Consider the following 19,002-nt stretch of genomic DNA (forward strand, 5'->3'; position numbering starts at 1 on the left):
AGCAGGTATATTCTGGGGTCCTGGAAGGAACAACATAAAAAAAAATATTGCCTAGGGAGAAGCCCAGGGTGTGAGAAAACAAGAGTTAAAAAATTTACAGTAGAAGGAGCCATAGAGATAATCTGATCAACGGTTCATAAAATCAAATGTCATGGGATCCAATGTGTTATGTCAGTGTGTGAAGTGGGACAGTGAGGAATTGTGTTGTACTAATGGGGACAGCTGCAACTTACCTCCAATTAATTGATGCCATGCTGGGGATGTGGAACCAATGTTGATGATACTTGAAGAAAAGTTGAAAATCTGGATTTTTGGGGTGAACTTTTCTGATTTCCAAATGTTAGGGGATGTGCTTCAAATGAGGGCAAGATCTAGTCTATGAACTACTAATTTCAGGTCTCTGATCTAAACCAGACTCTATTGCTTAAAATATTTTTTTTTCCATTCTCTTATCCATCAAATATACACTATATTGAGTGCTTAATATGTGTTTAGAAATTTTTCTAGCTCTAGGGTACAAAGAGGAATAGAGTCCTGCTCTGGGGAAATCAGCCATACAAGAAAGGGTAACCAGCCTGACTGGTGTGGCTCAGTGTTTGAGCATCAGCCTATGAACCAGGAGGTCACAGTGTGATTCCAGGTCAGAGCACATGCCCAGGTTGCAAGCTTGAAACCCATTGTGGGGTGTGTAGGAGGCAGCCAATTAATGAACTTCTCTTACCATTGATGTTTCTCTCACTCTCCTTTCCTCTCTGAAATCAATAAAAATGTATTTATAAAAAGAAGGTAATCATATAATATAGAAGTTGCAATAATATGGTGTGTCTAAAGTAAAAACATGAATGTAGTCCACTGTATCAGGTGTGCTGTATCTCTCACCACAAGTTGGGTTAGTGTTGTTGTTTTTAAATGTTATATTTGCTAACTTCTGCCAGTGGTATGAAAATTTAATAAGACAACTTCTGAGACAAAAATTCCTATTTCATGAGGTATGACTGTTATTAAAGATGACTTTCCTTCTGCTGGAAAAAATTATTTTACCTATTAAAAATAATATAGGAGAGGAATACCAGGGCACCAACAATTATAAACTTTGGGAAAGAAATGATCAAATAATTAAATGCAGTTAATACTTGTGAAATGCTTCACATTTTAAAAGGTGCTCTCTCTCTCTTTTTTTTTTTTTTTTTAATAATAATGACAAATAGTTTGTAACTAGTCATGGTTGAAAAGTTTCTGAAAACCTGGTAGCTGAACTGGTAGGTCATCCCAGTTGAACTACGTAGGGATGAACATGTCTGATATTTCAAAGATACATGCATGAAAGATTTTTTTTTTTTTTAGATTGTATGAGAAAGGGGAAACTGTACATTTCAACTTCTGGGTAGCATGAGAATAGAGGGACTAAAATGATCAACCTCATATACTTTTTATTTCTTCTATCTTTAGTTCGCAAGGTAGAGCTATTCCAAGCAAATCCAGAGGGAGCCAAACTATTTTATTTATTTTATTTTTTTAAATATATTTTATTGATTTTGTACAGAGAGGAAGGGAGAGATACAGAGTTAGAAACATCGATGAGAGAGAGTCATCGATCAGCTGCCTCTTGCACACCCCCTACTGGGGATATGCCCGCAACCAAGGTACATGCCCTTTACCGGAATCGAACCCGGGACCCTTCAGTCCCCAAGCCAACGCTCTATCCATTGAGCCAAACCGGTTTTGGCGCTATTTTATTTTTATTGAAAAATATTTCACATATAACATTGTGCATATTTAAATTGTACAACATGTAGATTTGATATATTTTTATATTGTAATATGATTGCCATTATAAAAATAACACCTTTTTCATATTGCATAATTATTTCTTTTTAGTGTTTGGAATAACTAAGATCTAGTCTCTTATCAAGCTTGATGATTATAATACAACTAGAGGCCCATTGCACAAAATTTCCTCAGCCCAGCCTGCACCCTCTTGCAGTCTGGGAGCTTAGCCCGCTACCCATCAGTTGGACATCCTTAGCACTGCTGTGGAGGCAGGAGAATCTCCCACCACCATCACTGTGCTCACCAGCTGTGAGCCCGGCTTCTGGCTGAGCGGCACTTCCCCGTGGGAGCACACTGACCACCAGGGGGAGCTCCTGCATTGAGTGTCTGCCCCCTGATGGTCAGTGTGCATCATAGTGACCAGTCATTCCTCCATTCGGTCAATTTTCATATTAGCCTTTCATTATATAGGATATTGTCTATAATCATTATATGGTGCATTAGATCTTCATGCTGTTTACTTGAGTAGACATTAGGTTGTGGGGCCTGGGTAGACTGTATAGGTCTATCAGGAAACAAAGCATGACAGTAGGGTAAAGCAGGGAACATTTTCCCTGACTCTTGTAGGAACATAGCATTTTGTATTTGAGGAGTAATGGCTTCAAGGATGTGGAGTGCACAGCACCTTTTCAGACAGTGGTACTATCTGGGGACAGGGACCATCAGACAGTGGAAGCCTGAGGTACTGTCATAAAGCTGACTGAATAAAGGGCATACGCTGTGGGAGAGTAGGAAAGAAATATCATAGCAGCTGCTTAAGGGTAACTGCAGAATGTCAACCCCCCCTAGCCACTTCCAGATATACTGGGAGTCAACAAGGGGGAAATACAATATTTAGATCACACATCTATAATAATATATAATAATAAAAGCATAATATGCAAATTGACTGAGTGGCTGAACAGCAGATTGACCTTCTGGACAACCTTCCGGATGAACCCGGGGCTGCGAGGGCTGAGGCAGCTGGGGCTGCGAGGGCCTACTCTTGCACAGATTTCATTCACCGGGCCTCTAGTCTCTTCATAAATGGATGAAGGCTAGGGTCAGAATTGGGCTTGTACTTAAATTAAATGTGAGGCATTTGGACTGCTAAATTTCCAGAACATATTCACTTTTTGCTCACAGCATTAGTATATCAACACAGAGTGCATGAAGCTTTTGTATTTCAATGAAAGACTACATAATTCCCTGGTATTACACTTCCCTGCCTCTTGGTGCAGAGAGCAGAAACTCCTTACTCCATATGGTTCTAAGACTCATCATTTGGAAAGTCAGTCTACCTGAATTGCATGGATGTACTAGGGTGCTGCCTTCTTAGGTAAGATTTTGGTGTGTTCTTCAGGATGACTTGGGAAAGTGTCTCAGGGCCATGGGCATCTGATAATGACAAGTTTGCACAATCCTGACATCAGAAGATGCTGTGGGGTCAGTCCAGGATTTGTAGTCCTGGTTGACATAGAAACTGTTGTCAGGTGGTTGCTTGACAAAGATTTATGAAAGCTATTAAATGCTGGAACATTTACCTGGTAGGAATAGAAGTTATTTGGGGCTGATGTGAGTTTGTTTTCCCCATGGGATAATGGTGAAGCAAGCAATTTATAGATATCTGGTCTATCCTCAAATGTGTTCCTGACTCAGAGGCATCGCATTTGGCTTTTCCCTGGACTACATTGCTGCCTGTTGTTCCTATCATATTTTTCTTACTTATGATACATACTTATTTGTTCCTTTTCTCTCTCTGATTCCCATAAGAACATCTGTCATAAAAGTGGACCTGAACCTTCCCTGTCTTGCACTACTCTATGTCTATCATAAGGTGATACGTGGCAAATAGTAGACATTCAAAAATAATTTTAATAACATTTGGAAGTGTTTTAATAGAAAACCTGGCAAAACAGTTTCATGTTAGGTTGTGTGTGTGTGTTTTTTTACCTTTAAAAAAAACTATTTTGAACTAATTTTGGAAAGTTGCAAAAATTCTGTAGAGGATTTCCATAATTTTAGCCCATCTTTCTCTATTTTGACATCTTACATAAACATAGTATAATTATTGAAATCAGTAATATCAATTTAATACTTATACCAGTAGTAGCAATGTAATACTATCAACTAATCTACATACCTTATTCTAATTTCATTAGTTTTCTTATAATGACCTAGATTGGTCTAGGAACCAATATTGAATTCCACATTGCTTTTAGTTATCAGGTTTCCTTATTTTATAATCTGTGACAGTTCCTCAGGCTTTTCTTTTCTTTTTTTTTCCCCCCCTCAATCCATTTAAGGAGATTGGTCAGTTTTTTAGAGAATGATCCCCAATTCAGGTTTCCTGATGTCTTTTCATATTAAATTTAGGTTATATATTTTGGCAAAAATAGCACAGAAGTGCTGTTGTAACCTTCTTATGTATCATTTCAAGGGTACAGGATATTGATTGCATCATCACATCATCTTGCTACTGTGATGTCAATTTTGACCACTTGATTAAGGAAGTGTCTACTAGGCTTCTTCACTGTAAAGTTAGTTTCTTTTCCTGTAGTGTTTGCTTAATGATGATCTTCTATTTCTGTCATTGCTTACACTTACTGATCAGAATTCTTCTCTAAGTAATTGCTACATCTCTCCCTTATTTATCTTTTCAGTTATCTATCTCTATATATAAAAGCCTAATATGTAAAGTGTCCCCTCAGGAGTTCAAACAACCGGGAGTTTGATTGCTGGCTATGAGGTGCGCTAACCACCAGGGGGTAGTGCAGAATGAAGGAAAGCTTTAGCAGCAGCGGCAGCCAGCTAGGGATCCTACCTGTGCACGATGTCATACACTGGGCCTCTAGTTATTTATTTGTATAGCTGTGGATTTATTTATATTTATTTTATTCTATGGGATATAATTCAATATTCTCATCATTTATTTTATTGTTCTAGTTTATTGGTCTATTTCTCTTTCTTGTTATTTTGAGTATCAGCAATGTCTCTCTTTAAATTAATCTCAGTGTGTGGTCTTTGCAAGATATATTTTCCCCTTCTTGTTTTGTATTGTTTTAGGAGGAAATAATGAGAAACAGATAGCTAGGTGGTTGCCATTGTCTTCAGCTACCTGGAAATCCTAGGTTGAATTTTTGAAAAGTTTTAAATCTTACACTTAGCAAAATTGTGGTTTAGTATAAGTTATGCTTGTACTTTTTTTTAAAAAAGTTTTTTCTATCTTGATTTCTTTTCCTCCTGGATGTAGGCAGAATAAGATATAAGTAAAATTTAGATTGGGAATTAAGCTTGAAAGTTTAGAGGCTGACAGAGGTAGAAAACAAGAAAAGGGACTGAATAGTTGTAGAAGAATAAGTTTGGAGAAAATTAAGGAAAAAAACTCAGGGCAGGAGAAGAAGGCTGAAGTAAGACTGATAGGCAAGAAGGGTGAGCAAGGAGGAAAGCTGACTCATTGTGCCTCTTACCTGTCCTGATTGGTTCTCAGCATCCAGGGCTGTGACCCCATCTAGTCTGGAGTTGCCTGACTCATACAATCTTCTCTCATATCCAGGCTCTACCTTCAAGCAGATGAAGTTCTTCTGGATATTTGCCAAGACTATTTATCAATCTCCATGGAGAAAAAAATTTCCCCCTACCTGATCCTCTGAAAATCTCAAGTATACACCTGTCTACATCTTTCCATGTGCTTGGGGCACCTTTCACATGGGGTATGCCACCATCTTTATCCCGAGTCTCATCTTCCCCTTTGCTAATGAAGCTTTGCTTCAAAACTTATTGGTACTTTGTCTACTCATTCTTATGCTGTGCACTTTCACTTTAGCATTGTTCATTTGTTAATAACTGATGGGTTCATATAAGTAAGCCTATTAAATGTCAGGCTCTGTGCTAGCAGTCATAAAGAATACAGAAAAGCTTTAGGTACAGTGTATACCCTCATATTTTGCATGAGGCATATAGTCTAATCATAAAAAATATAGTACAAAGCAGAAAGCACAGAAAAAAGCCCTTGACATTCTCTCCTTTTCTATATTTATTTTATGTTAAACTTGAGAAAACGTAGAGCTGGTTTGGGGAGGAGATTTCATCATTTCCATCTCCCTTCCCTCCACCTCCACTTAGTATTCATGCTCTAGTCTTCTCTCCCCTGTCTGTAATTTGGCCATTGCCTGGCTGTGTCTTTGTTCTTTAAGTAGCCCAGGTTTCCCTGATCACAGAAACATTGAGCTGGCCTGTCACCGCTATTCAGGGCCCTCAATTCCTCAGTGAACTCTTTGTTTTCATCTGGCTGTCTGTAACAATTATTATTTTGTTTATGCAGGGGGAGAGGAGGATGTAAAGCTCTCAACCCTGAGTAGAATAGTTAACAAACTCTTGGCTGACTTGTGAACCCATGGATTAGAGACTGACTGAAGGAACCTCATGAGACAAAGGACATTATCCTCTGTGTCATTTCAAAATAACAGGATTTTTGGTAGATTCTCCTAGAGGCTGTGATTTAGGCCTAAGGTAAGGAGAGATTTTGTTCTACCCTTTTAACCCCTAACTTTAGACCTTGGGGGCTGTCTAAAAAATGTAAAAAGTGTGCTCTAAACCTCATCTCCTTGCCATGTAAATAGAGGTTTGAAGTCTGTCTCATTAGACTTGAAGGATAAGGGAGAAAGTAGATGGACTATTTTTTTTTTTTCAAGCCAGTGGTACTTACTATAGAGATAGTGAGGCCCAAAGCACTTGTTTCCATCCCCTCAGCCTGCATGTTCTTTTCAATTCTGTCCTTTTCTGGGAAGTGTGATGTAGGAAGGGAGACCTACACAGAAACAGGAGGACAGTGGAATATGGCTCACAGCCCAGTGTAGCTCATCTAACCTATCTTCCATGCCTCTGCACAGAGCTGCCTCTGTGTGTGTGTACAAAAAAAAAAAGTAGCTGAAGCCATAACTGTTAACCTTTCAATCTGTGCCAATATGCAGCTTTTTTTTACTTTTATTTCTTATGAGGGGCCCAGTGCACGAATTTGTGAACCTTGAAAGGAGCTGTGGCCTGTGAGGCTGTGGTGGGCACAGGGGTGGGTGTGCCCCTGCATGGGCCCTCCTGCTGCTGTCCCCAGTCCCCTGTCTGTGGGAAGCCCCACTCCTGCCACTGCTACTCCCAGATGCTGACAGCACTGGCCCCGCTCGCACCCACTGATGGCATGAAGTGATTGGGGCCAGTGCCAGCGGTGCGTGTGAGTGGCAGTTGCTGCCCTGGTCTCCCCTCAGGAGCGGGAAAAGCCCTCAGAGGTGATCATGTTGGCAGCCACCACTCACACCCACTGACTGCGCTGAGCAATCGGGGCTGGTGGTGCCAGCAGTGGGTGTGAGCAGGGCCAGCACTGGCAACAGGTGTGAGTGTTAGGAAGGACCACAGTGTACAGGAGCAAATAATTTTCAGTTACCACCAGAGGCTTTGCCTAATGACAGCAACTGGCACCCCACCTTGGTCCAGCGCCCCTGCTCACCTGCTCTACCATCCTGCTGTGGCTGCCACCTGCCATGTTCTGTGCACAGCCCTGGTGTTCAGCATATAGCATAGTGACAGGTTGTTTGGTTGTTTCACTGTTTGGTCTATTTGCATATTAGCCTTTTATTATGTAGGATAACTCAGGTAATAATTCTTTCCAATGATTTACCTGGCTAATAATTATGGACTAGACAATGTCTGCTAAATTAGGAAACTAAGAGTCAGGGAAAATGGTCTTAAGTTCTCATGTTTATAGAGTAATTTCTAGACCATAGTCTCTTTTATCTTTTTTTTTTTTTTTTTTTTTTTTTTTTTTTTTTTTTTTTTTTTTTTTTTTTTTTTTTAGTCCCCAAGAGCAGAGGCTTTTAGGTGTCCCATATGTATGTTTATTTATCTTTTCTAACAGTGTCTCAATTCTTTTCTACATTTAAATTATCAATATCCTTTTGATTCTCTGCTGTCTCTGTCACCCCTTTAATGACATTAATTTTCACTTTCTGACTTTATTTCCCCTCTTTTTTGTCCTTTAATCTTTTCTTCTCTATACTCAAAAATGGAGTCCAGTCTTCTGTACCTTCAGCTAAGTGTGAAAAGAGGGTTTCCTTCTTCTTTTTTTTTCTTTTTCAATTACCTAATGTCTGTACACTTTGCTGTAATGAGCATTAATGTTTTCCAAAGGCCAGTTCATAAGAGCAGTGAATGTTTCTTCAATTAACACACTCCCTACAAAATATTCACCCTGGTGTTAATATGCTAATGACAGTCAACTCCTTACCATACAGGCTTTTATTTTTTATTTTTATTTTTTTATTAAGTGTCCCTGTTTTAATGGAGAGTGTCTTTGTCCAACATTTTATATCTTCTAAGACAATTGGCACAACCTCCCAATAGATTTTAGTTCCTTAAATTTCTTCCTTGTTCGAAGATATATGCATGTTTAGGCTTAGATAATCATTCTATGCTGTACACTATCATTACCAAGAATATATTACAAACTCAGTTTTAATTAAGAAGAAAAAGAGAGAATCTTCTCAATCTTTTGGAAAACCCCTACAGTTTTGATAAGATGGTTATAATCAACAAGCATCCAGGGAACTTCAATTGAATAATAATGATTCAAAAGAATTGAATTATTAATGCAAAATAAAGTAACTACAAACCATTTTATTTAAATTACCTAGGAAAGCAGTATTGCTAGGCCCCGAGACTCATCTCCGTATATCATTTTCTTGGAAAACCTATTATAATCTGTTGTTCAGAGGTATTTGTGCAGTATGCAATTCTTTCACTGGAAATTTTGAGATATCTAAAACATGAAGTAATTGAAATTAATGAATTGACTGCCTAGCCTGTAAGAGCACAAATTTCTGGCTCATTTAGGAACAGGTTGAGTGATGGTAAAGCATTAACTTTCAGTGAATGATTAATTCTATCCCACTATGCAAATAAAGATAATAGAAATGTTTCATAAGATAAATGTGAGGCAAAGGGAACTTGTTCTTAACTTCTCATAGAAAAACTCATCAATGTTTCATGAATAGTAATGAAAATAGGAGTCTTGCGTTCTAACTCTTAGTGCAAGAACTCCTCATATATTTCATACCAAATATAGTTTTATAATACGCGTGAAAGCTTAAAATGGCAGGATGTATTTTCCCCTTGAAAGTTTGAAAGGTTTATGGGTTCCAACTCATTTGTCAAAATTAAGGATGAAAAAAAGTGTTCTGATGGTATTTTTCAGTAAGATTGGCGTAAAACAATAGTGTGCACGAACAAGCAAACAAAAGCTTGTCAATATAAGCTTACCATTTAGGTGAAGAACCAAAACAAGAACCAGAAACAAAAAGAAGAACAAACAAAAAACATACAGCCTTCATGAAAGGTCTTTAAAATAATTTACCTTTATTGTTGAAAATATTACAGTTGTTACCTGCTCCCTATCCCCCACCACTGCCCCCTTCTAGCTCTTACCCTCTCCTCCCCCCATCCCAGGCCTTCACCACACTATTGTCTATGTCCATGGGTTATGCATATCCTATATAATAAAACCATAGTATGCAAATTGTCCCCTTTACTGAGTTCTTCCAAGAGTTTGACCGGTGGTGGGGTGGGGCCAGCCAGGGGAAGGAAGGGAGTACCTGTCCAGCTGCTGCCAGCTTCTAAGGACCTTACCAGTGCACGAATCATGCACTGGGCCTCTAGTATGTGTAGAAGTTCTTTGGTCAATCACTTCCCACCCACCCACGTGAAAGGTATTCACTGTCATAATTATAATATATAAATATCAGCACAATATAACAGGAAAAAATGAACTGTTCAAACTTATTTTTCAAAATATATTTTTATGGACTTTAGAGATGAAGGGAGAGGGAGATAGAAACATCTATGATAAGAGGAATCATTGATCAACTGCCTCTTGCATAACCCCCACTGGGGATCAAGCCTACAACCCCAGGCATGTGCTCTTGACCAGAATTGAACCTGGGACCCTTCAGTCTATAGGCCGACACTCTATCCACTGAACCAAACCAGCTAGGGCTGGACTGGTCAAGCTTTTAAATGAATTTGGATGAGTCACCTAAACCCTCTGGGTCACAGCTACCTCACTTCAAATAAGTCTGAAGTAATTCCAAGTGGTTCCGAAAATGTAGTCCACAAGTAAGTGCTAATTGATGATACAATCTTCAAGGATAGAAGGTGAAAAATGAAGGGCAGTAGGAAAAAAATAATTCAGGATTAATAATGCCAAAGGTTATTTTTTTTTTGAACCTCATATTGCTTCAATAAATGGAAAAAAAAGTAAAACTTTGGATTATGGGATTTCTACAGGCTTTTCTTTGTATATAGTGTGAAATCCTATAAAGGTACTTGCTATGAGTAATATGTCTACAATTCAAGTAAAATTTTTGGTACTACATTAAAAGTTGAGGTAATGGTAGGTGTTGAAATACAAATCTCTCCCAACCTACCTGCTTTTACTTTCCAAAATTATACAGATAAAAAAAAGTAAAGTAAAACCACACAAAACTTATGCCTTTAAAATATATAGAATGCAGAAGACACTAAAACTTCAAGCTAACCTACAAATAGAAAAATAAATACTAATTTTCAGCAGAACTGGGAGATCAGAGGCCAGATACAGAGAAGGGGATTAACAAATTGGTAGGGATTTAGCCCACAACCCATATGATTTTTAAAAAATATATATATTTTACTGATTTTTTTACAGAGAGGAGGGAGAGGGATAGAGAGTTAGAAACATTGATGTGAGAGAAACAGTGATCAGCTGCCTCCTGCACACCTCCCACTGGGGATGTGCCTGCAACCAAGGTAAATGCCCTTGACCGGAATCCAATCAGGAACCATTCAGTCCACAGGCCGATGCTCTATCCACTGAGCCAAACCGGATTTGGCCCCTATACTTGACTGGGAATCATAACCACTGAGCACACTGGCCAGGGCCAGAAGTCAGTTCTTTTGGCCTTCTTCCTGTATATCAAGAATCAGAAGCTGTGGAACCTGACAGACATTGTACAGATCAGATTTCTGTGATTCCTCTCTAGATACTTGTGCCTTTGGGTGTGCCCCCTATTTGGAGACTTCATTCCTGACTCTTGTCTCTGAGACTGCAGCCTTTGATGTCCTCACAGAATCTTTTTTGCTTGCTTGTTTGACCATGGGACTTTTGGAAGCTCTTTCATACATTTTGTTGTTTGAGGTTGACTTATCTAGTTAGATTAAAGATTGTTTCCATTTGTGTTTCTTGTTAAAATTATTTTGGGATGATTTTAGAAAGAACATTGACACTATTTTATAATTAGAATCTGATAGTTTATTCTTTTCTAAATGTGATTTTTATGGTACTTCAGAAAAGTAACTGGAAAAAGATTCATTTAGTAAAAATTTAAAAAACACCACATTTATTACCATCTCAGGTAATACAACACATCTATTGATTTAAAAAAAATTTTTTTATAACCAACTCTAGGTAGAAGTGATATCTCTATTATCCTTTTAGGGATGCTTCACTCTATAGCTATCCAGAAAAGTGTGCCATTTACATAACCATAAGAATTGCATTTGCCAGAGTGTTCATAACTAAGAAGCAAACAATTTGATTGGTTTGAATATCTCACCACTAAGGTTGTTAGTTCAGTGTATTGAGTAACCAAGTTCTGTCAGTTTCCCTAAATACTTTTATATATTTTTTCTACTTATATCTTAATCCTACTTGTGCTCCAGGCATTATGCTAATGAAGGCCTATAAAAAGTACAAAAGAACGAATACTCTGGCTATCATGTATAATTATGGCAAGACTGGCGAGATTTGTCAGGTTAGAAATGTGAGTTGTATAAAGATTCTCCAGGAGAAATGACACTTTCTTGTGATAATATTCTGGCACCAGAGTGGGATAACCAGGTAATTGACCCTTTTACTAGTATGAATACTGGATCTCACCAAAAGGCTGGATTTAGATTCCCAGACAGTTATTGGGAATTTGTTACATACGTAGCGATATCACATCAATAACTTTATTTAATTGACTTAGTAACTCTCAAGGCAAATTCTGTTACTCTACTCTTTTTAAAATATCACACATGAAAGTCAGAGAAGTCATATGATCTTCACAAAGTCACACCGGCCAATTCTTGGCAGGACTGGGCCTGAACCTACATCCTGAGTCTGGGGCCTGGCTTCTCCTACATGATTTGTACACCAAATGTACTCTCTCGACTTAGTTAGTTTTCCATTATTTTCCATTAAACTTTAACTTTCTGACTCTCAGCTTTTGTTTGATCCCCAGTGATGGCAGAAACCTCAACATCACAGTGAAGTTAAGTGACTGAATCTGTCCCCAAGAACCTAGAGGAAGCTGGGAAATGACACTTTTTTTTTTCCTTCCTGTTCAATCTTGACGTGCCCGAGGCTGCTTAGATTATTGTTCTTTTCTTATATCCCTTAATATCTTGAAAACTGTGTGCATGAACAAAAAGTCCTGTGAGGCACTGAGAGCATTTTAAAGCAATAAGAGTGAAGCTGTCATAGTTTGAACAGGTAACACACAAGACCAAAAGAATGATAATTCAAGAGAGGCAGATGGGATGAGTGTATGATTCTCAGCCCAGGGAAGAAGATTTTATTGAAGAAAAAAAGCACAAGTGATAGAGCTTTTGCCCTTTTCCCTTCTAGTTTTAGAATCTCAGGTGACTTGTAATTTTAATTGTGCATACAAGGAAGATAATCTTTTATTACTTTCTCTCTGTTTATTAGTCTATGTGACTTTTGATATAAAGGTTGGAAGAACAGTGTAGGGATGCTAAATGTATACTGACAGAGCTCTGCTTTTCCTCCACATTCCTCCAGAGGGTCACTGCCTCACCGTGTTTATCTCCTGTGAGTCATCAGAGTTTGAAGAGTATGTTTGTGAGTATGTGTGGCAGGTGTGGGTACAGAGAGGAAAAGCACATTGCTTTGGTGATTATATAGTAGTACACTCCCTTTATCCCAAATGCATCTTTCTGTGCAGAGGAAACCAAATTCTTCTCCCACTTCACTTTGAGTAAGCCCTCTAAGAGATTGGAGGTCTCTCATAAACTTTTTTACTTATTTATTTATTTTTATCTAAGAGTTACCAATAAGGAGACATGTTTATAAACATAAGGCCATGACCTTCACATAACTTCTCTAGGGGAAGGAGATGAAGTTATGGGAGAAGACAGGAGGGGACTTCAGAAGATGACCTGACTACAACAAAGTTTTCTAGGCACCATTGAAGCATGAGCCATCTTGTTCCAGTAACCTCTATGTTGTAAAAACTGCTGTTTAAAAGTTTCCACTAAAAACAGTCCCTTGTTCTGTTAATTAACTTTGCTCTTTTAGCTCCTGCAAACATGCTTGCTCAAATCTCTGTTAGCATAATGGTTTGGTTCCTCTCATGTCAGGTATCTTCTGGTTATATTTGAGTTGTGCTGTGCTCAAGGCCATAAGCTGCCTGCAAGATAGTTACTGGGCACACTGTGGCTCCTCCCCCCCCCCCCCCCCCCCCCCACCAGCACACAGTGCTTCTTTTATTTTTTTAAAAGCCTACAAAAGGTCTAGAAGTCTCATTCCATATTTGGGAGACAAAGAGACCTAGAAAATATAAAAAGGGGAAGCTTCCTCCATGTTTTTGCTCAGACTCTGGAAACAATATTCCTTTGAACCCACCAGCGTAATAAAATCTCCTAATTAATTTTGCTTATTAATGCATCTTATGTTCAGCTCACTAATTTACAATATAGCATCATGAATGGCATTTATCACATTCAGTTGTATTTAACCAGATGTGCTACATGTTTTGTTCTTTGCTTTCCCTCTTTCACAGTAAGCCCTTAATTGGATTTTTAAGGCCACTAACTGCTTTTAGGATACTCCTTCTATGGGATGAGGATCACTTACGATTTTTAAAAATTAAACTTTGAGTTATTGTTTTCTTTCCACATCACCAATCATGGGTGATTATAAATGGCTCGTCTTGATTATGAAGGGCTATGTCTCCTTAGGAGCACACAGCACTATTGAGTGACTACAGCATCCTACAGAGAACTTCGGTCTTCAGCCACAGAGTTAAGGGCTCCTGGTTTCACAGTCCTGCAAGTCCTTTTAGAAATGACCTTCATTTATATTTAATTGATGTCTGTTTGTATAAGATTATTGGTAAAAACATTGAATTCTTGTGCCAGATGCTAATAAGGCATAGGTGACAAAGTGTCCATTCCTGGCACCTTCAGATTATTGGGATCACTCTTTCCTGAAATATTTGAGTAGAACAGCCCAAACCCCTATTCCACACTTTGTAGGCAATCCAGTTTCTTCCCCAATATCCCTAAAGTGCGTCAGGGTGTTTGTGTCTTCTGACCACATTTTTCTCTGGTATCCTCCATCCAGGGAAACCTTTATCTTTATATGTTTCTTGATTTCTGTGACTGCTGTTCTCTTTCTGCACTATCTTAGTCATGTTGAGCACTGTGTCTATATCTCCATTTCTTTACCATCTCTCCTAAGGCTAACCTTTAATGAAACTTTGGGGACTGAGATCACTGATTAATGCCAACACCAATTAATGTGTAATCAGGTAATATGCTTATTGTTGGATTGATAAACAAGTTAAAATTGAATATTAGAAAATGTCCTAAAATTTCATCCATTGTTCCTCTGTCAGGAAGGGAATCCTTGCCCTTCTTAGCTCCTGGGGGGAGGGTGCCCATTGTCTTTTAGGTGCTTCTCTTTTTCTCTTGAGACCTTCTTCCTCATTTTGTAAGCTGCCAGCCCACTCCCCTGAATTGCTGTTCTCCTATTTAGAGACATTTAGGATTTTAACTGTTTTTTTCCAAATCAAGTCTACTTTGTGTTTGTGACTCAAATATTACTTACGTTGCTCTGTTTATGAAATGGAATTTTCTACTCTTACTAATATAAAACTCGGATATGAAAATTTTTCTTTAATATATTCCAGGAAAATTCTCAGAGCTCACACTCTCAATCAGGCAGAGTACATCTGAGGGCTTGGAATACATAACTGTCATTTATTGAATATTGATCGTGGCATTGTACATCTATTCCATTGAACCCTTTTAAGCTTTTCATTGTGAAGTAAGACATACACTTAAAAGTGCATAAACCTTAAGTGCAGAGTCTAATGAATTATGATAAAGTGAACACCTAATATAATTACTGCTCTGACCAAGAGAGAAAAGTATCAGCTCTCCTAATCCTGAATCCTGTCATTTAACCATTTCTGACCACTTTCTAATTCACTTCATGATACTGACAGATATGTACAACTTGAAATATTACATATTCATTTAAACTGTTTTTGAACTTTTAGAAATGGAATCATATAGTATGTATTCCCTTTGTATAGTCTTATTTCTTTTAGCATTAATTTTTGTGAGATTTATCCATGTTGTTGCATGGAGGTACATCTTATCTCTTTTCTGACTGGAATTACAATGTGTAAATATTCCACAAATTTTTATATGATTATTAATGTGTGTGTCATAATTAACAAGACCAAGGGAATTCTTAACATGTTTTCTGTAATACATATGCATTAAATTTTATTTTTGTGTATATTTAAGAGTAAAATTTCTGTTCATCCAATTTAGTCTTCTCAATATCTGTCAGGTGGGTGGGAAATAGAAAGGTATTGTTAAAATACAGACTCTGACTCAGTAGGTCTGGGCTGGACCTGAGATTCTGCATTTGTATAGGTATCACAGGTGGTGCTGATGCTGCCTGTTAACAGACTGCTCTTTGAGCAGGAAGGATGAACATGGTATCATTTACATAAGTTAAAAAGCACAAGACAACAGTGAAGAATATTTTGGAACTCATATGTTCTGGTTAACTTTGAGTCAACTTGGCCATGGTACCAAGTTGTGTTTTTCAAAAACTAATCTAGATGTTTCTGTGAAGATATTTGTGGATGTGATAAACACAACTGGTTAACTGGAGGTAAAGCAGTTTATCCTCTGTATATGGGTGGGCCTCACCCAATTAGTTGAATATCCAATGGCAAAGACTGAGGTTTTCTGAAACAGCAGCAATTCTTCCTCAGGGCTGAAATATAAAAATCCTGCCTGAGATCCACTATGTAGATTTTGGATTCAAGACTACATAAACTCTTATTTTTTTTTAATATATATTTTCAAAGGTTTAATATATTTTAACTTTGACAGCAATTAGGAAAGTCAGCGAATGGACTAAGATCTCTGCACAGTGATTTCACAGTAGGTGACATTGAACTTAAGTGTTGTTTGTTCTTAAGTATTTCATTACAAAAGTTAACAGTTGAAATACTTTTTTAAAAACTTGGTGAATCATTTTTTTAAACAAATGAATTTTATTTTATTTTATTTTTTAACCTTTTTGTTTAAATTAAATTATTATCTAAACTCTTACCTGAATTCCTGCTGGCCTGCCTGATTTCAGTCTTGCCAGCTTCCATAATTGCCTGAGTCAAGCCATACAATCAATCTTAATTTATTCTGTCTATCTATCTATCTATCTATCTATCTACCTACCTATCTTATATCTACCTATCTTTCTATCTATCATCACCTCTATTTGTTCTGTTTCCCTGAAGAACCTTGACTAGTACAGCATAAAAACACAAAGAAGAACATTGAAACAAAATGCAATGGTTGCCTTTGGGGTGAGGCATGGGAAATAAAATGTGATAGAGGAGACAGGAAAATAAGGATTTGTCATGGGTTAGCGATGAAAGTGTGTCATGAACTGGGAATTACTAAGACAACCACTAAACCTGGAGCTTTATAAAAAAAGAAAATCAACAGTAAACATGTCCTCAGAAGCCAAAGGAGATCGAACCCAAAGCATAGGCAGAAGATTGGCTTTAGGTAAAAGGGGCCATTCATCTCCTTTAGTGGAAGGGAGAACAGGATGGATGATGTCCCACTTTACTCCCATGGATCCCATTGCTCCCATTTTCATAGTTTCTACGAGATGGAAGTTGGAAGCCCATTATTGTCCGGAGACCAGAATTGCATAAAGAGGGTGAAGCAAGCCTTTACTTGCTACTGTGCTGTACTAGATGGCATTAAAAGCAGGAAATAGCTAACGGAAGGAAGGGAGGCTGGATAGAGAAGGTGGCTGTTGTTCTTTTATGGGCTGAAACATAGCACCGTGAGGAAAATACAAGGTGATGCAGGAGGAGAGATTACACACCAGGCATTTTTAACTTATGAAGGAGGGGGGCTCAGGATGAATCCTAATTTACATAACTGGTATTTATGTGGTGGTTCTAGAACCCAAATCAGCAACCTTTCTTATTAGGACAAAGGGCATATATCAAGTGTTTTCATCCAAAGGTCTAAGCAAAATGTCAGCGTTTCCCTAATTTAGCCAGACAGTTTTATTCAAATGTTACAGATGAAAAGTTTTCCCAGTCTTAAATAATCAGTGACAAAATTAATATTTGACATTTAGTTTAGCTCATGCCAACACTTGTTCTTTTAAGAGCGTGAATGATGAAGTGAAGCAGGCCCAGGTTTAAACTCTTGGCTTCTCTACTTGCTAGGAATGATCTTGAACAAACTTTCTATGCTTTAGTCTCTTTATAACTTGGACATAGAAATAGTTCCTCATAAAATTGTTGCTTAAGGAATAAATTAACGCATGCAAACTGTCTAGCTTTGCTTACAGAATGTCTAGTACATAGTAACTGCTTAATATTAGCTGTTAGAAACAGTGATTCCAACAGTAAGAAATATGGAAATTAGTTTTCTCAAGTGGGACCCTGTGTGTTCTTGTCTAGTCTGATAGTGACCAATGGCAAGCTTTAGTTTACCGAGACAAGTAACCCACAGGAACAGCTAAATTAGGACAAAGTTCTTGTTGTTCATAGACTAAATTTAAAAATCCTGAAATGCTAGACCTCTTATCAAATAAAGAAGAAGGTAAGAATCTGTTCCATGTTTTCTTTGCCTAAAGGTCTCAGTTAAAAGTACTTCCATCAAGCAAATCATTAGTACATTATGATGAATGCATTAGGCCTTTTCAGAGATAAAGATGCAAAGAACCAGGAACCATAGTTTTTGTTCCTCCAAAAAGTTATTATTTATGCTGAAGGAATATCTAGTTTTGAGCTCAATCTATATTTTTTCCAATGTTAAATTAATGGATGTTTTTATGTGAACCAGGCTTTTAACGGTTAATTCTCTATCAAATGGATAAATGGAAAGATATCACCATTCTAACTTTTGTTTTTGTGCTCTCTCTCTCTCTCTCTCTCTCATATATATATATGTATATATATATATATCACTGAATGCTTGGTCTCCATGTAAAGTGGTTTTCCCTTGTGCTGTGGGTTGAATTGCATTTTTCCCATCCCCTGCCTCATTCTAGCATCTAGTCCCCAGAATGAGGCCTTATTTGGAGAGGCCTTCTTTTTTCGGGAGTGATGAGTATGTTCATTACTTTGACTGCAGTGATGGTATCACATGTGAATGCATATGTTAATTCATCACAGTGTATACATTAAACACATATGGTTTTTATTACATATTAATTATATCTCAAAGCTGTTAAAATCAGTATAAATATAAAATCATAACAAAAACATCAGGGCAGAACTTAAGCATCCTCTGGGAATTACAATGAAGTCTTCCATAGCTCAGTTGTTAACATGAAGGACTGGAGAATGGGGTTATTTTACTCATACTAAGTCCATTGTTTGAATTTCATTTGAACAACTTTACCTTTGGAAAGACATTAAGCAGTGGCCAATGATAGTTTTTGAAATTCCTCAACAATGACAGATTTTGAAATTCCTCAACAATTTATGAACCAGATAAGATGTTAATAACCTTTTATGGTGTAAAGAGCAGTAGGAAATCTTAAATACATTATCAACCTCCAGGATGATATATAGGCACCTGGTAACAACAGTTCCGCAGGGAATGGTGACTGGGGTTACTGAAAGTTATTTCATTTGTGACATTTACAGAAGTTGGATGCAGGATATGGGGTTTTATAGAGATAATCAAGTTAAAGACTACATAATTGAGATGGACTTGCATCCAATATGACTGATATCCTATCCTATCTAATAAAAGAGTGATATTCAAATTAACCATCACTCTGCTATTAATACACCCACAAGTCACACCCACCATCCACACCCA

General features: G+C 37.6%; 1 non-coding gene across 1 annotated transcript; it reads right to left on the reverse strand.

Annotated features, from left to right (window-relative positions):
• Window positions 1–13,838: 13,838 nt before the first annotated feature.
• On the reverse strand, window positions 13,839–13,967 carry LOC118710457. The gene has a single exon (XR_004985415.1). It is a non-coding gene; the product is annotated as a small nucleolar RNA SNORA25 (small nucleolar RNA).
• Between the last annotated feature and the right edge of the window lie 5,035 nt (window positions 13,968–19,002).

This window comes from Pipistrellus kuhlii, unplaced genomic scaffold (assembly GCF_014108245.1).
Source record: "Pipistrellus kuhlii isolate mPipKuh1 unplaced genomic scaffold, mPipKuh1.p scaffold_m20_p_1, whole genome shotgun sequence".
Lineage (NCBI taxonomy): Eukaryota > Metazoa > Chordata > Mammalia > Chiroptera > Vespertilionidae > Pipistrellus > Pipistrellus kuhlii.